This window comes from Pan paniscus, chromosome 10, assembly GCF_029289425.2.
Source record: "Pan paniscus chromosome 10, NHGRI_mPanPan1-v2.0_pri, whole genome shotgun sequence".
NCBI classification, from domain to species: Eukaryota; Metazoa; Chordata; class Mammalia; order Primates; family Hominidae; genus Pan; species Pan paniscus.
Window position 1 is genome coordinate 94,364,785 of NC_073259.2, and position 19,206 is coordinate 94,383,990.

The 19,206-nt window shown below is 36.2% G+C and overlaps 1 protein-coding gene across 2 annotated transcripts in view; it reads right to left on the reverse strand.

The window, feature by feature from the left end:
• Positions 1-19,206, reverse strand: part of MGAT4C (MGAT4 family member C) — an 860,657-nt gene that overhangs the window by 346,631 nt on the left and 494,820 nt on the right. For both annotated transcript variants that reach the window (XM_055095962.2, XM_063593178.1), the window contains one exon: positions 4,052-4,114. The gene's annotated coding sequence lies outside the window, so the exon portion shown is untranslated. The remainder of the gene's footprint in view (positions 1-4,051; positions 4,115-19,206) is intronic.

The following is a 19,206-nucleotide window of genomic DNA, read 5'->3' on the forward strand; positions in this document are numbered from 1 at the left end:
CACCATTTCTCTGGGCCTTTATTGCTGAAGGCTCCTGTGTCATGTAAAACTTTGAATAAATAAATTTGTTATACTTTTCTCTTGTTAATCTGTCAAGGAGTGCCAGCCAGAAATCTTGAGATCAATGAGAAAAATATATTGGCATACATATGGCATTTAATATCTAATAAGTTTTTAGTAGCTTTTGTTGTCTACTGAGGTGTGATGCTTACTGAATTCTCTATTTATTTACAAAGTCTATCTGTAAATATTTTGTTAAATAAACCAGTGATTACATAACTTTTGGATCTGTGTGATAGTCTTATTTATAGAATTATCTGGTTTTCATTATCTGATTTCATTCAGTCAACAAAATGTTTTGATTACTTATTATATTCCAGGCACTATGCTAGGCACTGTATATAGTGTTTAAGTTTTGTGGGAGAGATACACAAATAAACAATAAACAATTATACTTATTATGGCAAGTGTCATGAAGTAAAAGAAGTCTATGAGAGATAATGGCTAGATTGAAATGTTACAAAAGGTCTTTCCAAAGAGATCTTCAAACTACTTCAGCAGAGTCTGAGAAATAGGGAGCTATCATATAGCAATTATTATCCCTATACATGTATATATATGTTAGCAGTGGTGAATCCATGTGGGTCTGCAGCAACCTCAACTCTGGTCTTCTTAGAAGAAAGAATTCGACCTGGGGCAAAAGGCAGAGTGAGAGGCCAAGGCAGGTTTTAGAGCAGGGGTGAAAGTTCATTAAAAGTTATAGAGAAGGAAGGGCATGAATGAAAGGAAGTAAAGTATACTTGGAAGAGGGCCAAGCAGGCAACTTGAGAGATTCAAGTGTGAAGCTTGAGCTTTGACTTGGCATTTTGTACATTGGCATGCTTCCAAGCGGTTGCATCCCTTCTCCCTTGATTCTTCCCTTGGGGTGGGCTGTCTGCGTGCACAGTGGCCTGCCAGCACTTGGGAGGGGTTGCATGAGCAGTGTGTTTACTGAAGTTATACGCATGTACAACTGTGGCATTTTTCCCTTACAAGTCGAATGTTTAAACTCTACCATTTTGCCCCTTAGTGACTTGAGGCATTTTTCCCTTCCCAGTTGAGTATTCCTAGAGGAAGGTCATATACCAGTTAAACTCTACCATTCTGCCTCTTAGTGTGCATTCTTGAGCACACTTACTCAACTTCTGAGATCTTATTAGGAAACTGCTGATCACCAGTTTCTGGTGTTTCTATCTATTAGGAGACTGCTTTTCCCTGGCATGGGCTGCAACCAATAATTCTTTTAGAGAGACAGTTTAACAACTGCCTGATCATAACCTGATCGTCTCCTGGCATTCCTGGTGGTTGGTAGGGAGGGGCCTCTCCTGCCTTGCTCATGTCTGCCTGACTACCTAATGTAACATATGGAGCAGAGGAAAATTTACGAAAGATAGAACTATTTAAAACTACCACTATAATCTGAGCAGCAAATGTTTGTGAAATCTTGTAAATGTCTCTAACAAATACAACCTAATAGGTTGTATATTTATAATGGTATTTATAAAGACATAAAAAAATTAAAGTTTAGGGATATTTTTATGCCGTATAGAAAACAAAATTTTAGGATGGAAAGAATAAGGCAGAAATATGCCTAAGTATATGTACTTTGCAGATGGTATAATAGTATTCTTTTTTCAAATTTCATGAACTAGTTTTCTTTCTTTGCCTTTTTTTTCCTTCAGAGAGATGTTTACCAGGTGATTTTGAAGTTCTAAAATAATTTTATTAAAAATATTGATTTCACACTCCTGTTTATTAGAAGGCCTTACAAGGTTTTAAGGTCACAGTCTTAATTTAAGGATTGGGAGATGTGAAGAATATCTCATTTAATTATGGTGAATTATGCACAAAAGGTCTAATAGGTTCCCTACAGTAATGCCCTAATTATGCCTTAATTCATCAACAAGAAAATTCTGGTTTATGTTGAGTATTCCACATTTACACAACTGGGACAAAATTAAAAGAGTATACCATGTAAATGCAGCGTAAAGGCATCATTTGTATCCACTTGGAAGAGTCTTTCTTTGCTACTTCATGAAATTATCTCATTTGTTTTGGATTGCAATACAGAATATAATGAACAATTTTAAATTATAAAAATAGAAAAAAAATCAGTTTATGTTGCTCATTTACCCACAGTAAAGACTTTTGTCACAGCATGCTAAAAATTCTTTAGAAAGATTTTACTGATTGCTTTCATTTAACTGCCACTTTGCCATTTATTGGCTTAATTTTGTACAGAAAGAAGCACACTTAAAACTCAAGGAAAGATATTAGGTTTTAGTTTTACACACTCCATCATGAAAATAATAAAATGAAGAAAGGATTTTTTTCTTCTTTTTTTGGTATTTGCCAAGTATCTCTCAAAAAAAAAAACAAAAAAAAAAAGCCCCAAATCTCTCAAGTCACTCAAGACAATCTAAGCACACAAAAATAAGCATATTTTCCTTTTATATTCCTCTCGAATTCAAACCAATATCTATCTCATTTTACAACACATGCCATTGTCTTTCAAAATATATGAAGTAATCAAGTAAAATTTCCACAGTAAAAAGCCATATCGTAATTGGGAAAAATCTTTACTTTTTAAAGGTTTTTTTTTGTGTGTGTGTGTGTGAGACTTGCTTCAAAGCAGCTCTGCATTTTTTCAGTGTAAATTAATGAGCTTAAGTAAATATCCTTTTGTTTAAATAAATAAAGGAGCTATGAAAGTGCATCCATCAAGAGCTAGGCCATTAAATTGAAACATATCTATAACTACTTAATTATCAGAATAAATGACTGTGCTAAAAGAGGACAGGTTGATTAACATTTTTTTTGTTACAAACACTTGCATATTAAGTGATAGTCAAGTTTTTGTGAATCCTTTTGCTGTTGAAATGTTTCAAGGGATCATCTAACATATGTTCAAGTTACCAGCAGAAAAAGGCTATATGAAACAAGCATACATCATCCAATAGCATGAGTCTGACGACCCCTGAATATGACCTGCTCCCAGAGGAAACCAATTTAATGCTCTATCGCACACAGAGTAGTATGTATGAATCACAAAACCTCTTGATAAATTAATGACAGGTACATCTGAATAGGATTCCTTCTAAGTCACTTATCTGCAGCCAGGCAAACTTGTCTCACCCTCACTTTCAAAGATAAAGCCACATGGCATGTTTCCTTAGCAGATTCTCACAAAGCAAACAGCCCCCATTGGCCATTATTGGGGAAAAAAATTCCCCTTATTATTTCAGGTAATGTGACAGCAAATGGTATAAAGTGAAAACTATCTTCCAGTTGAAAATTCATCATTTACCCCTCTCTCTCAATTATCAGGCCTTACGTCCTCTCTAACTTTCACAGGCTCTGTGCCTCTTGCTCTTTTACTTCATTTTTGACAGTTCTGCTATCCCAGAGTTGTAGCCATGGCAGGGTTCAAGAACAAAACAGCAGGCTATCAAAGACAACTCATCACAGGCCAAACAGTGAGCAGAGATGGCCACCATTAGCGAGTAGCCAAAAGACAGACTGATGACAGAGCAAATAAGAAAAGTGAACCAAGCTTCATCATTAACTGATAGCTTATTCTGTTTAGAAAATCCAAGAGAAAAACTGAGATAATAAATATATGTCCTAAGTATTTAGGCATATTAGTCACAGAGATTTTTAAATTATGTTAAAAAAAGGCATGGAAAATGTTTATTTGTGAGGGATCTTATTTACACACTTTATCAACCATAAATACATTGGAATATCAAAACCATGTAAAACCATATGCCTTAAACTGAATATCAGTTAATAGCACATACATTATCTTCTTCAGAGTTAAGTATCTATTATTCTTTTAAACTAAACAGTAAAACAAACATATCAATTCTCACTTTCTGTATTCCTTATAAGAATGCAGAAATTGCACTTAATCAAGACTATCTCATTATATATCTTAACAAATGCCGTATCATATTACCAGGACAGTTATATAGCGTAGTAAAATTCAGTAACACAAATCAACAGGACTCACGTTTTAGTTTCTGTAGAGATAGCCTTTCTCACGCAGAATCAGGGCTGTGCTTTCTGGGTGAGTCTGTGTTAAATTAAAATGACAAAAATCTTAGTTTCTCATTCCACTGTCACTTAGAATGCATGCAAATAAACTCCCAGTTAGTCAAGGGGAAAAAAAATTGCATTAAAGAGTCCTGATTTGTAAATGTGGTCTTTTCAAATGTAGATGATGTTTACCCCTCTCTCTCCCCCAATATCTTTGCAAAATTTCAGCCCAATGAACTCATTGCTGTAGAAACTTAACTAAGGCTATGGTCAGTTAATGAAATTCAAGTCTGGGATTAAGCTCCATAAACATGCAAAATGGCTGGGCATCTGGAATTGGGAGAGACATGGATGATGCTGGAAAGAAAAAGAAATAAGCCATGTAACTTAGAGAATGAACAATATGATCAATTTAGCTAAATTATCTGTTGTCCTATATATGAGGTGATTCACAGTACCCTAAATGTTTAAGAAATAAAAGCAAAATGTTTTGAAAATATTACCAATACCATATCCAATGACACTTTGGGGGATATAAATATAGCTGCTAAATTTACCTTCTTTGAAATTACACAGGTTTAATTAGATTGGATGTATTTCCTTTATAGCCACAATAATTTAAACCACATTAAACACCATTCAAAATATGAAAGAACTTCAGTTAGTAGGAAATAAAAATTATTATTTCTGGTCTATTTAGCTACTATGTTATAGTGTTACTTGATTTGCAATGTACTTCAAAGTCATCAGTAATTTCTTAGAAGTTTTAGCAAATGCAGAACTAAGATGTTCAATTAAAACATTAAACTCTACCTGTGAACCTCCATATTATAATAATGTTATTTTATTTTTTATGAGTTAGGAAAATGTAAAAATGTATTCAGAAAAAATTCATTTGAATATTTAAAATTTTAACTGCTATGTATTATTCCCCAGTTTATTTAAATTATATAAATGCATAGTCATAATAGTTTTTCCATTATTACATGTCAAGATTTTTATACTGTATTATGGAATATTTTTGAATTTTCTAGTTAACTATCCATTAACTCAACAAATATAAATGTAGATCAGGAAGCCCTTAACATTCCCTCTGCTTGACTGAACTATATATAGGCTTCTTTCTGACTCTAGGCCCCTAACCTCTTTTTACTTAGAACATTTATTTCAGAACACTTGTTATTTTATTATTTTTCTACCCCTTTGAGATGTAAATCTTCTCTCTGCACCTTGCTAGTTTTACAACCCAGTAAAGTCTTTCTCTAGGATCCAGAGATACATCTCTTTGAAATGTAAACATAAAGAAAAATAATGGCCTTATCTCCCAGTCTCTATGGGAGAGTATAAGCCTAACTTAGATGAGCAATATTAGCAAACACAGATGGCCTGATAACACTGGCAAATCCCCTCACTAATATCCTCTGGTAGAATGGTTTCTTGGGGTTGGTTCCAGGAACCTCACAGATACCAAAATTTGTAGATGCTCAAGTCCCTTAAAAATCATCTCTAGATTGAGGAGAGCCAAAATTACCTGGTGACCATCCAGAGGCAAAACTCTTTATCTGTGGAATTCAGAAGTAATTATACTATTATTTAAAGCCCACATCTTGTTCCAGGTTTCTTTGCAAAAAACATATAGTAACTAGAATTTCTATACATCTCTGGAATGCATGACTATCAAAACTCATTGTGCAACCCTTACTGACATTAAGGCACCAAAATGTCTACAAATGTAATCATTTATCATGACCTACATGGCTAATATGGTCCAAAATACTCTTAATCTCCTGCTTTAAGGTCCATATATACCTCTAAAGAAAAATCCACCATGGCATGCTCAGTCCTCTCTTGCTGAAGCGTCCCACTGCACTCTTCTGCAGTGTTCTTTCTAACAAAACCTTCCTTTTTTAAACCTATACTGATGTTGATAAATTCTTCTTACCAACCCTTGCGTCAACCACTTTCCAATGCCTGTACTTTGCCACCTCCCTGGCATAGATTACTTAATACAATGTAAGTGTTATGTAAATAGTTGCTATCCTGTATTTTTATTTGTATTATTTTTATTGTTGTATTGTTACTTTTTTTGTTTTCCAAGTATTTTTTATTCACAGTTGGTTGAATCCCATGGATGAGGAACCTGCAGATACAGAGAGACAATTATACTTTCCACTAGTTCACCTAATTTGCGAACAATCCTACCACCTTGTGTTTCAGTAGAGTTCAGTTCAATATCTCTCCTTCTTTGTAATAAATGCTGAATACACTACTAATCTTATAAATCTTCCTTGCCTGTTTAACTCTAAGTGCAATTTTTCTTTCACATTCTCAGGTGTCTATTATGTGCCAGCAGGCACTCTGCTAATTCAGTGCTGTGCAAGGTATGCCTTGATAATACCTACTATCTAGCACAAGACTGATACAAATAATTTGATATTTAAAGGACAGTGATAATGCTGTGTCTGGGAAAACAGAAGGGAGGTGCCTGATAAAAGAGGAACAGAGAATAAAAAGCATAATAGAGGAAATATCATCAAAGCCAGTCACTTCATGGTATTATCCAGGCAATTTTCAGTAGGGAAAACACTCCAGGAGGACATCAGCACATGTGAAAACCTAGAAAGAAGATGAACATTGCAGTATGAAGACAAGAAAAATCAGAATGGCTACAGTGTATTCAGTGAAATGGGAGGGGTGTCAGGAAATGAGGCTAAAACAAAATAAGAGAAAGGAAAGGCACTTATTTTTCAATATTTGTATGCGAGTTCAGTTTTATTTTAATCAATAGATTAATGAGCAAGACAATATAACTTAATATTCACTGCCAAGGGCTTTGGTGTCAGACTAACAGGTTTTGAAATTTGACTCTATCTCTCATAAGTTGTATAATATTAGGCAAGTTGTCTAACCTCTCTAAACTTCAGCTTCTTCATTTCATTCATAAGGATAGTACATGAAGTTTTATGTGGATTAAAGGGAATTGTACCTAAAATATTAACGTAAGTCTTGGTACACAGAAAATGATCGATGATGATGATGATGTGGTGATGATGATAGAAACCAATCTATGATACTGATAGTGAAGTACACATATACTATATACTAGGTCCTGGGAGTTACGAAGTGTTTGAAGAAAACAGAAATTGCTGGAGTGTTTTTAAAATGGAAATATATTATCTAATTTACATTTTTGAAATAATATTCTGATGTTTTTAAAGTTGGGAAGTGTCTGGGCATGGTGGCTCATGTCTGTAATCCTAGCACTTTGAGAGTCCAAGGAAGGTGGATCGCTTGAGCCTAGGAGTTCAAGACCATCCTGGGCAACATGGCGAAACCCTGCCACTTAAAAAATGTAAAAATTAGCCAGTTGTGATAGTCCCAGCTACTTGAGAGGCTAAGGCAGGAGAATCACTTGAGCGCAGGAGGCAGTGGAGATGGCAGTGAGCTGAGATAGCGCCATTGCACTCCAGTCTGGACGACAGGAATGAAATCTTGTCTCAAAAAAAAAAAAAAAAAAAAAAGTTGGGAAGTGAATGCTATAATTCAGGCAAGATACAATAGTGGTGTGAGAACAGATAGTAGAAGCTAAAACTTTGTTTGAGTAAATATTTGCAGATACATTAACTAAAAGTCGACATTTACTGAAATGATGGGTTTATAATAGGATGGCCTAATAATAGGATAAACATACTTCTGCTTTTTAACTGTTATCTGAATGTAATTATTAATAGCAGAGCCTTCTACTTATAAAATTATCCGTGTTTGGATGATGAACTATGTTGTAGAAGTCTTTGTAGGAATCACTTCATATGTTTTATAAGAGAATTGTTTAATCAAGCCAATCAATCGAGTGGATGACATCTTCAAAATATAATATAGCAGCAATCATAAGAGAAAGAGCTTTCAGGTGCAATGTTATAACCGCCCAATGGGTTCACCTTGCCTGCAGCCTAGACAGAGCTGATTTACCAAGATAGGGGAATTGCAATAAAGAAAGAATAATTCATGCAGAGCCCACTGTGTGGGATACTAAAGTTTTATTATTACTCAAATCAGTCTCCCCGAACATTCGGGGAGCAGAATTTTTAAGGACAACTTAGTGGGTAAGGGTAAGCCAGCAAACTGGGAATGCTGATTGGTCAGGGATGAAGTCATAGGGAGTCAAAGCTGTCTCTTCCCGCTGAGTCAGTTCCTGGGTGGGGGCTACAAGATCAGATGAGCCAGTTTATCAATCTGGGTGGTTCCAGCTGATACATCAAGTGCAGGGTCTGCCAAATATCTCAAGCACTGCTCTTGGGAGCAGTTTAGGGAGGGTCAGAATCTTCTAGCTGTGTGACTCCTAAACCATAATTTCTAATCTTGTGGCTAATTTCTTAGTCCTACAAAGGCAGTTGAGTTCCCCGGTAAGAAGGAGGTTTGTTTTGGGAAAGAGCTGTTATTGTCTTTGTTTTAAATGATAAACTATAAACTAAATTCCTCCCAAAGTTAGTTCAGCCTATGCCCAGGAATGAACAAGGACAGCTTGGAGGTTAGTAGAAAGATGGAGTCGGTTAGGTTAGATCCCCTTCACTTTCTCAGTCATAATTTTGCAAAGGCAGTTTCAGTGGCTGACGCCTTTAATCCCACCACTTTGGGAGGTCGAGGTAGCTGGATCGCTTGAGGTTAGGAGTTTGAGACCAGCCTGGCCAACATCGTGAAACCCCATCTCTACAAAAATACAAAAATTAGCCAGGCATGGTGGCACACACCTGTAGTCCCAGCTACTCAGGAGGCTGAGGCATAAGAACCGCTTGAACCCAGGTGGCAGAAGTTGCAGTGAGCTGAGATAGTGCCACTGCACTCCAGGCTGGGTGACAGAGTGAGACTTCATCTCAAAAAAAAAAAAACAGAGAGAAAGAGAGAAAGAGCTAATATTTATTTGAGCACATTTATCTGTCAGATGCTGCTTTATGCTGATAACATGCATTATGTCATTTAATGCTGAAAACAACCCTATGAACTTGGTATTATTGTTATTATTGTTATCCCTATTGTACAGATGAAAAAATTGGAGCACAAAGAGGTTAAACAATCTGTCCAAGTTACATAGCAAATGAAGGGACATGAATCCAAACCAGAGAGTCTGCCTCCAGAGTCTGTGCATTTAACCCCTATGCAAAAAGTGCCAGAAATAGAGTAGTTTTAAGAGCAGGCAATGCTCATATAGGGCTACTATTATCTAAGAAGATAGTAAAGAATCAGCTGTGGGCAATAGTAGAATAAACTATGTCAGCAAGGTAGAAAGCACAAAGACGATGATATCAGAGTAGCTTCAATTAGGAAATGATATTTCAGATAGATTTTAAAGAATGAAAAGAATATTTGCCTCCTTAAAAGGTCTACTTCAAATGAAAATTTATAAAGATACATGTTTTTCCTTGATTATTCCAATCAAATTTGATCACTCAATCTTCTAAATGTCTTTGTATTAAACATATATAAAAATGTTTTCTTACCACAGACAGATCTGAGATCAGCAACATTCTGAGAAACTTCCATACACTTACATTATTTATATGAAAATTTACAATTCAAACTATTTATCTTAGCCTCTCTGATTAATATTCTATCTTATAGTATATACACACACACCTACACATGCACACACACACACAAAGACACACAGAGCAAATTTTAGTGTCCAAGACACTCTTGCCACAATAGTTTTTCTTTTCCTCAAGTACGCCAAACTTTGGCCTTTTTCCTTTCTCTGTTTAATCTTTTCCAAATCTTAGATTGGTAGCTCTTTCTTATGTTTCTTCTAGGCTACAGTACATAGAGCAGCACTTTGGTTTTATTTTTTAAAATCTTCTGGGGACAAAGCCTTTATCTAGATATTGCAACTTCTCCTCTGCTCTACTTCCTGTAAAGATGCTTGTCCCCATTTGAACATTGAATATATTAATAAGTGAGTAGATAAATTTGGCTTAATTCTGAAGTTCTTGTCCACTAATATAAGTTACAATCTCCAGATTAGCTTTTATAAATAACAGAAGAGTTCATTTTGCTTCATGTGCTTTTATTCTTTATCTCAGTCAGATATTAAGTAAATCATGTTAAAGAACATAACATAATTTATATCTTCAAATTACTTCTATAATTTTTATCCACAATGTCTGACACTCAGAAATAATCAAGTAAAAGGGAAGTCAAGGCTTGATTAAATACCAAGAGAAAAATAAAATAACCAGGGAAATTAGAAGACATTTTGCATCAGATGAATGAAAATAAAGCAGTGTGTAAAAAATGTTTAGCTTGAAAGCCTATATTCGACAAAAAGAATGATTTAAAATAACCAAAGCAGCCACATTAAGAAACTAACAAAGAAAGGCTGATCTAATTTCCAAGCAAGAAAAAAAGAAGGAAACCATAAAGATTCTATAGAAGAACAATAAAATAGTAAAAGATAGATAAAATTGTAGAAAAATCAATTAAAGCAAAAGTTGACTCACTTTTCAGATAAAAGCTTTGATAAATTTTGGTTAAACTGGCAAACAGAGAAGACAGAAGACACAAATTTTAAGAATCCAACATAAAAGGATATCATTATTGATGACTCTTTGGAAATAATACAGGTTATAAAGATACTGTGGCTTGGAACTAGAAGACCTACACAGTGGAATAACCAAATAGAAGAATCCTGGGTTCCTCATAGAGTGAACATGATAGTGTGTGTACACTGGAGAGACATAAAGGAGTTCAGAAGAAGTCTTCACAAGTAAACTTTTGAGGTTACTCTCTCAACTTAAGGCCCAAGTTTAACCTGGTTGATTTTAAGTTCTTTAACAAGAAGTTTCCAAAATATTTAAAAGGGCTTATAAAAGTAAATATTTAAAAGGGCTTATAAAAAAATATAAAAGTGGCCAAGATGGCTGACTATAAGCAGCTAGTGCTTGTGGCTCTCACGGAGAGGAACAAAAGGGGCAAGTAAATACAACACCTTCAATTGAAACACCCATGTACTCACATTGACATTAATCACAGAAACAACTTGACCCACAGAGAATGAAGCAAAGCAAGACAAGACAATGGCCCACCTGGCAGCAACATGGAGTCAGGGGATCCTCCCCAGCCCAGGGAAGCCATAAATGAATGAGCCACCCCAGGAAACTATGCTTCTCCCACAGATATTTGCTACCCTAGGGTCAAAAGATCTCCTTGTGAACCCACTCCACTAGGGCCTTCAATCTTCAGTCTGTCAGACAGAGCTACATGGAGTCTCAGCAGAGCAGCTGCTCAGGTGTGCATGGAAACCATGGAGCCTTAGATACTTCGACTTTCTGGCAAAAGTAGCTGCTGCTCTAGCAAAGTAGAAGGTTAGACTCCTGTACATAACCCCAGGCAAGAGGCTGAATCCAGGGGGCTGAGCAGCAAAAGCCCATAGGCTGCATTTCCAGAGCACCTCACAAGATTAGACCCACTGGCTTAAAATTACAATCAGCTACCAGTAGCAGCACTGCACTCCCCTAAGAAGGATCTCCCAGAAGGAGGGTCAGGCTCCCATCTTTGCTGTTCAGACGCCTTCGCCATTCCAGCCTTCAGGCTTTGGAGAGCCTGAGCCAACCCAGGGCAGATGGGATCCCCCAGTACAGCACAGCTGCTCTACCAAAATGTGGCCTGACTGCTGCTTTAAGCAGGCACTCAATCCTGGGCAGGACCTCCCAGTCAAGGCCTTCAGCCACACCCACCTGAGCTCTCCAGCCATCAGACATCTGAATTGCCCTAGGACGGCACTCCTAGAGGAGAAGGTAGGTCGCCATCTTTGCTGTTTGGGTGACTTAACCATTAGAGCCTTTGAGCATTGGAGTGTCTGAGGTGACAGAGGGCTGAAGTGGACCCCCAGCGCAGCAGAGCTGATTTACCAAAATATGGCCAGACTGCTTTTTTTAAGTGGGTTCCTATCTCGTTCCTTCTCTCTGGGGGGGACCTCTCAACTGGGGTCTCCAGCCATTTCTTATACATGCTTATAGGCTGGCAACAGGTCCATACCTCCCTGAAACAAAGCTCCCAGAGGGAGGGACAGGCTACCATCTTTGCTGTTTTGCAACCTTCACTGGTGATGCCTCCAGGTTCTGGAAAATCTGAGGTGACTAGGGAATGGAGCAAGCCCCAAGCATAGCATAGTAGCCCTATGGAAAAGTAGACAGAGTATAACGTAGGTGCCTGTTTCCATGTCTCCTCACCAGGCAGGTCCTCCAGGTCTGGTACTCCAGCCACCCCTGAAGGAGCTATCGAGACAGTACCAACTCAGCAACTCCCTGGAAAGAGCAATTCAAAGCCTCTCTGCCACTGCCTATGCAGTGGAACTGCCCTTGCCATCCTTGGGCTAACGAAGGAGCAAAGACCCTAAGTGCCTCATCCACACCTCCATCAAGCTGCAGCCAATTCAAGGAGAGGAGTCAGTCTGTCTCTCACAGGTCCCACATACGCTCCATGGCTCATCACCACACCTGGCTAATTTTTTTGTATTTTTAGTAGAGACGGGGTTTCACCATGTTAGCCAGGATGATCTCGATCTCCTGACCTCGTGATCCGCCCACCTCGGCCTCCCAAAGTGCTGGGATTACAGGCGTGAGCCACTGCTCCCAGCCACGGTTGTTTTTTTATATTGTCATATATTTCCAGTATCTAATGCAATGTCAGCCTCAATAAATATTTGATGAGTGTAACTTGGCAGTTAGCCATGCCTTTTCAGCGAATGATTCATAGGAAACACCCAATGCAATCGATTGATTATAATTACCAAAGAAAGATCGCTGCAAACAGAATGTATTACATGTTGTTTTCCTCATCATCATGACTGTCTTTACTAGACAGGGTAGAAACATAAGTAATTCAAAAAAACTAAAGAGTAATAAAACGACTCAAATGAGATTGAGATAGAAAGCTCAGGGCTGTTTTGGAAGTTTGTGGTCACTAACGACTCAGGATTCTTTCTGCTTTGCCACTCTTAATGGCTTCTACCTTTAAATTACAACACTGCTACTTCAGTTCCAGGTAAACTATATAGGCTCCAGAAAGCAGAAGACAGGAAGAGATGAGGGCAAAAGAAACATACATATACTGGTTGAGCATGTCCAATAAAAAGAGCTGTTCTTGACACTGACCCAATAACTTCAGCTTTACATGTTATTGAAAACACCTTTCAAAAAGGAAATTGAAATGTAGATGTTTTGATAAATGTATCGTCACCTCAAACAATATACTGATCTGTTAGTAAGATAGATAGGAGAAATATAAAGCATTTTTCTCCTCCCTTATGGAATGTGTCCATTTTTAGTTATTTGAGCATATTGCATCCTAAAACTGTTTTTTTTTTTAACAAAACCTATTGGAAATATGTATTGGAAAAACATATATTTTATTGTATATTTTCCTTTAAGCCTATTGCCCAAAAATTCTAAACAAGGGAAGCTCCGTATTAGAAATGGATTTATGGTTCAAAACATTAAAAAATTGAGAAATGCATTGTGTAAAACTGAAAGACAAACCTCACCTGGATTCCAGATACATACATGAAGATACAACACTATGTATTACACTGTGTACACTTTCAAATATATCTTCATCAAAAATCAGACGAGACATCAACATCTTATCTGTCGATCTTCCCCAACTACCCTCTTCTCAAATCTTATGAAGCCTCATTCAGTTAATTCTTTATGTAAAAAACTATTGAAGTTAAGCCATAGCAGCAGGAAAGCTTTTTTTTTTTCTTTTCATTTTTGAATGTGTTTTTTTTATAGGTCTGTGTGCTTACATATGAGTGCACACCTGCTGTTTGGCCATTCTTTCACACCAAACAATGAATCCACACAAAGATAACCTGAATTGGGAGTTTAGCAGTGCTGCCATTTCTTCATTCTACCTCTTTGTTTAACTTTTCTGTCACTAGTTCTAAGCAAAAAACAGAATAAATTGCCAGAATAAAGTAAGAATTGCAGATTCTCAAAATGTATACCCTCCCCCAATGCAGAAAGATAGGCTGATATTTGAATTCCCAAGGGAATTTCTTCAGAAACATTGAATAAATGGGGTTGAAAAATTCAAGGATGCAAACACTTAAGAAAGGTATGGATGGACTCAATACATTTAAAAGAAAAACATTCTAAGGATTCAAGAATGAATTACAATTTGAAATGAAATCATTTTTATATTTGTGCTTACTTTTAACTTTAGGGACTATTCTATCACAAGGGACTTTGCTTTTAATTGATTAGGTAAGGCGCTGAAGAACTAAATAGACTACTCTTTTTATTCCTTGACAGTTTTGCTGTTTCAAGAAAGAAAAGCATTCCTGGGCCAAAAGAAACATGAACTGACTTCTGAAAAATAACACTTTTAAAATTTTGTCAAACATTGTTAATACAATTATATGAAATTAAATGATCTCTCTCTACTGTTTCTTCTTAGTGTGTCAGAAATATTAAACAGATTCCAATTGATTGTACCTTACACACATTGAATAGAGACTATACAAAGTGTTTAAAGATTTGTAAGATTTAAAAGACTTATTTAAGAAAAATGTCATTTTCTTTAAGTGTTAAATAGACAGCAATATAGTTCTATCTCTTCTCGGTGTGTGTGTGTGTGTGTGTGTGTGTGTGTGTGTGTGTAGCGGCAAGAGGGGCACATTGAGAGGAAGCACAAGATTTCTCTAGAGGAAGCTGTTGCCCATTGCATTAATACATGTGACATATTGACATATTTAATCCATCAAACATAAGGCTTGCTTCCATTTAGTTTGTGACAATTTGAACAACTATGTACAGGTAAATACATTGCTGTTAGCTTTGTATTTTCTATAAACACTCCTAAGGAGAATTAAGATAAAATCACTGAAGAAATATTCCACTATTTATGCATGATGTTTTAATGTGTTCCTTTTTTATTTTAAAATTTTAACACAAAATATTTTGAACAGACAAATATGTCACACAAATGATACCCAAGATAATGTAATATACTTCAGTTTCAGGAAAATGTTAAGAACATCATACATAAAGCTGTGACTGACCTTAAGTTTCTAAAGAGGAATCAAGCTGCACTCACATTACTTGTTTGCTTATTTTTTATGCTCACTCTCTTATTTATTTATTTATTTTTATTTTATTTTATTTTTATTATTATTATACTTTAAGTTATAGGGTACATGTGCACAACGTGCAGGTTTGTTACATATGTATACATGTGCCATGTTGGTGTGCTGTACCCATTAACTCGTCATTTAGCATTAGGTATATCTCCTAATGCTATCCCTCCCCCCTTCCCCCACCCCACAACAGTCCCTGATGTGTGATGTTCCCCTTCCTGTGTCCATGTGTTCTCTTTGTTCAATTCCCACCTATGAGTGAGAACATGCAGTGTTTGGTTTTTTGTCCTTGCAATAGTTTGCTGAGAATGATGGTTTCCAGTTTCATCCATGTCCCTACAAAGGACACGAACTCATCATTTTTTATGGCTGCATAGTATTCCATGGTGTATATGTGCACATTGTTGGACATTTGGGTTGGTTCCAAGTCTTTGCTATTGTGAATAGTGCTGCAATAAACATACGTGTCCATGTGTCTTTATAACAGCATGATTTATAATCCTTTGGGTATATACCCAGTAATGGGATGGCTGGGTCAAATGGTATTTCTAGTTCTAGATCCCTGAGGAATCGCCACACCGACTTCCACAATGGTTGAACTAGTTTACAGTCCCACCAACAGTGTAAAAGTGTTCCTATTTCTCCACATCCTCTCCAGCACCTGTTGTTTCCTGACTTTTTAATGATCGCCATTCTAACTGGTGTGAGATGGTATCTCATTGTGGTTTTGATTTGCATTTCTCTGATGGCCAGTGACGATTTTCTAAGAATAATATTTCTTACAGAAATAGCAAAAAGGGATTTTAGTGGTTAATTTTATTTCCAAATTTCAACCAAATTTAAATTCTATTTATATAAATTGTGCCCACTATTTTAAATCCTGGTTTGCATTATAATATGCAGCATCAGAAGAAGGCCACCTATCATTTGCTATACAAATATGCGCTATAATACTAGGTAATTTTTTTGTTTTTGTTTTTGTTTTTTTTTTTTTGACAGAGTCTCACTTCTTCGCCCAGGCTGGAATGCATTGGCACAATCTCAGCTCACTGCAACCTCTGCCTCTCAGGGTCAAGTGGTTTTTCTGCATCAGTCTCCCAAGTAGCTGGAACTACAGATGTGCACCACCATGCCCGACTAATTTTTGTATTTTTAGTAGAGATGGGGTTTCACTATGTTGGCCAGGCTGGTCTCGAACTCCTGACCTCAAGTGATCTGCCCACCTCGGCCTCCCAAAGTGCTGGGATTACAGGTGTAAGCCACAGTGCCTGGCCCATAGTCTGTTCTTTGAAGTTAACAAACCACAATTTGTTTAACTATTCACCTGTTGAAATACGTTATTACAATTAATAAAAAATATGCCACTTAAAATGCTTTCAATTCTCACATTGGAGGATAACTGCAACTTTTGTGTTATGCCTGGTGTGATGGTTAATATTGAGTGTCAACATGATTGGATTGAAGGATGCGAAGTATTGTTCCTAGGTGTGTCTGTGAGGGTGTTGCCAAAAGAGATTAACATTTGAGTCAGTGGACAGAGATAGGCAGACCGATCCTCAATCTGGGTGGACACCATCCAACCGGCTGCCAGTAGGGCTAGAAAATGTACGTGGAAAAAGGTGGAATAAGCAGACTTGCTGTGTCTTCCGGCCTTCATCATACTGCCATACTGGATGCTTCCTGCCCTTGAACATTAGACTCCAATTTCTCTGGCTTTTGGACCCTTGGACTTACACCAGTGGTTTGCCAGGGGCTCTCGGGCCTTTGGGCACAGACTGAAGACTGCACTGTCGGCTTCCCTAGTTTTGAAGTGTTGGGACTTGGACTGATCCACCACTGGCCTCTTTGCTCCTTAAATTGCAGACGGCCTATCGTGGGACTTTACCTGTTATCGTCTGAGTCAATTCTCCATAACAAACTCCCTTTCATATATACATATATGCTATTAGTTCTGTCCCTCTAGAGAACCCTGACTACTACACATGGCATATTTTAAAAACACGGCCACATTAAGTCTAATTATAAAATATGTAGTATTTCATCACTGAATTCATGACTTACAGAGAAATATTAAGTATAAAAAAAATGGCATATTTTAAAAACATGCCCACATTAAGACTAATTACAAAATATGAGTATTTGATCACTGAATTCGTGACTTATAGAGAAATATTAAGTATAAAAAAATACTGATACCTTTCAGTTCTATGCTTAATTAGGAGAGCCAGTCTCTGTGCACCTTTGGAACAAATCCCGTTTGTCTCAGTTCCAAGAGTATACATTGTCAATTACTCATATCCCTAGGAACTTTACCTGCCAATGCTACCTTAGCTCCCAATAAAATTATAAGACATTTTCATATTTAAGTACTTGTCACCTCGTATAGACACATATTTACTTCTGGTTCTGGTAGAAAAGCAGCATGGATAACATTTAAATTATGGTTCATTCATTGGGATAGGCCATTTTACAAAGAGTCAGGAAAAATCGGACCATAAGCATAGTCCCCATGTTTCCTAGCCAACAATTCCTGACACTTTTATTACAAAAGCATTAAAGTAAAATTGTTATTTTATTTTAACTTTACTTCTCCTTTTTTCCTTTGAACTTTCATGTTCTGTCCTTTTAATTTTAATTCACATCAAGTTGATAAAATCATATTTTATTCTGTAACAATGTGCCTTCCTAACTTTTTCTTTAGGCTTATTCTAAGTGTGCATAACCAAATTAATAAACATTTCCATTATTTGAAAGATACACACACAAACATTGTGTAACTGTTGTTTAGAATGATGTGTGTAAATTATACTTCTTCAAATTTAGTCCACTGTGACAAACCTTGGGCCAATAAAATATTCCTAACATCTAGATGAATTAAATGATTTTTATTTACACTTATTGTTCGAAATCATTCCACATTTTACTTTACCTGACACTTCAGCAATAAATGTGCTACTTCTAAAAGTTGCCTTGCTTGTTCATAGAGGACTCAAATACTTTTATTATTATATTACTAATATTCACTCCTTAATCTTTTTCTTCATTTTAAAAAATAGAATTCATTTTTCTTTTTAAGATATTCTTAGAATCCACTGATATTTTAACTTAAATTCAACTAGCTGTTTTCTAGGCCTGTTACCTAGTTGGGATTTTTTTTTTCCACATAAATCTTCAGAATGTTTCATCATTTCTTGTTGCTATGCATTTCTCTTCCTTGGATTTTGCCGAATTATATGCTTAAGTAATTTCCTCACAAAAGGATGTATTTCAAAATAAATTGCATACATTATTGCTACCTAAAACTACATTTATGTGGCCCTGGCACTTGAATGATAGCTTGTCTGGGGATAGAATTTCAGAATTTTGAAGGCCTTGCATCACCATCTTTTGAGCATTTTACTCATGTAGCTTTCTGTATGAATCTCATTCAATAGTACGTGGGTTTTTAGTTGTTGAATTTTTTTTAAATATGTTTTTCCTCTGTGAAAACTTCTGACTCTTTCAATCATTTGTGATGTTTGGTATATTACAATGATGTGTATTTATATGAGCCTTTTATCATTCTTTTTGGTACTTGGAAACTTTTAAAAATCTTGTGACCATTTTCCTCAATCTGGGAAATTAAAATTGCTCTATTAATAGATTTTATTTTAAACAATTATTATCAACTTTGTGGAATTTTCTATTTTATCACTTTTATTATAATATCACTCAGTTTAAAAAGATGAACCACACCTACTGACTAAAATGAAGCATTTTGTTAGAATTATTCTGTTTGAGCTCAATAGCAATAAACAGCTCAATTTAATTTTCTTGAAACTAAAGTTCTTATTGCTTGGGTTTATTTCCACTATATTTTACAGATATGTGGTAACCATGTCCTTGAAATCTTATTGTAAATTAACTTACAAAGAACTGGGATATATTTTCACTCATAATGCCAGATGATTGGTGTGGGAAATTAGAACAACACTATGAATTTATCTTGCTCAGAGAAG